The sequence below is a fragment of the Condylura cristata genome, unplaced genomic scaffold (assembly GCF_000260355.1).
Source record: "Condylura cristata isolate star-nosed mole 26May11 unplaced genomic scaffold, ConCri1.0 scaffold00041, whole genome shotgun sequence".
Lineage (NCBI taxonomy): Eukaryota > Metazoa > Chordata > Mammalia > Eulipotyphla > Talpidae > Condylura > Condylura cristata.
Window position 1 is genome coordinate 6,921,998 of NW_004567142.1, and position 1,700 is coordinate 6,923,697.

A 1,700-nucleotide genomic window follows, 5' to 3' on the forward strand; every position below is an offset into this window, starting at 1 on the left:
CTAGGAGACACTCCGTGGCCGCAGCCTGCACATTCCAGGAGCAAGGCTGTGGGTCCCTGTAATCTCCCTGGGGTGTTAGCGTCAGTGCCTAGACATTGTGAAGCCCCCCGAGCCCAATATTACTCAGACATCCACTGGGTGAGCTTGCTGGTGTTCAAGGCAGAGATTTAATAAATTATGGGATGGGAGAAAAAAATATACAGGCACTGGGGTGCAGGAAAACCACGGATTCGGGAAGACTGATTTGGCTTCTGAAGGGAGAGACAGGAAGAGTTCCGCCTGCCGTCGCTGCTGGGCCCACAGAATTCCAGAGCCTGGTTCCTCCCACCTTGCATGCAGCTGAGGCAGCGGCCTCCAGCCTCCTCCTGCCGCAGGGAGCCGGGGAGCCCAGCTCCCTCTCTCCCCTCCGAGGAATCCAGACCCCGGACTGAACGACAGCCCGCTGCCGCTCTCCCCGAGGCCCGAGGAAGAAGGCTGCCAGCCCCTCTCCCTGCAGGCCGCGGAGTGCGGGACCCTGCCTTCTGCTCTGCAGGCCCCAGGAACAGGGCTGAGGCGGGGTGCGGGCGGGGCTCGAGCTGGAGCCCCCTCTCGGAGGGCCCCTGGGAGCGCCTAGATGGCGGATATGTTCTCGTAGAGCAAGTTCGCGTAGGTGTTCCCGACCGCCTGCGTGCCTGACTCTCGCAGAAACCACAGGATGCACTGGTGCAGGAAGACGTACTGGGCCTGGGGGCGGGGCGTGTGAGGGGCCACCCCGCCTCGCCCCCCCCCACGCCCCGGGATGCCCTCACCTCCGTCTGCACCATCAGCGGCCGGCTCCCCCTCATCTTCCTCAGGTAGTTGAAGGGCCCCACGAGGCCCTCACACTCCAGCTGCCGCAGAAGGACGTCCAGGGCGATGAGGGTGCCGGTGCGCCCCACACCAGCACTAGCAGGAATAGGCGGGGTCAGGCTGTGGGAGGGGCGGGGGCGCCCGTCCTTCTCGGGCCACACAGTATGGGGGCTCGCTCCACAAGCGCACGGCCCGGCTGAGCCCCCTGAGCACAGGCCCCGGCTGCCGGGCAAGGGTCAGGGTGCGTCATGGTCAGTAGGGCCAGTCCTATAAGGACTCGGCCCCCCCACCGCCACTGGTTGGCAGCCAGGCGGCCAGCCCGCTGCAGGCCACTAGCAGCAACTGGAGGGGATCAACAGTCAACATGGGTTTTCCATCGGGGGTCTCAGCCCTCCGGACCCCGCGCTGCTCAAGGAGAAGCGTGAGAGCAAGCGGCCAAGCCTGGCTGGCGTCTGCGGGTGGCCCGGGCCTTGGCTCCGTCCCCCCAGGCCGAGGGCAAGTTCCCGGGGACTTTGGGGGGCAGAGGCCCAGGCAGCCAGGTCCCGCATCCTGGCTCCCTTCCTGCTGGCCTGGTCCAGGTCGCACAAGCGACTCCTCCGTCCAGCGGAGTCAGCCGCACGCAGGGGGTGGGAGGGCGGGAAGGTGCCTGGCCAGGCCGCTGGGCGACGGGGCGGCCGTGGCCGTTTGTAAAGGCCGCCAAGTCGGCCTTCCAAAGCCAAGGTCTTGGCTTCCCGTGCGCCGCGGGGTCCAGCACCAGCCTCCCTGGCCGCTCCAGAGGTTCCCACGGCCAGCGGCCATGGCCCCCGCCCCGGCAACCCCACCCGACTCGGCTCAGGGGAGCCCCACTGGGCGGGCGGGCATCTCGGGCGGGC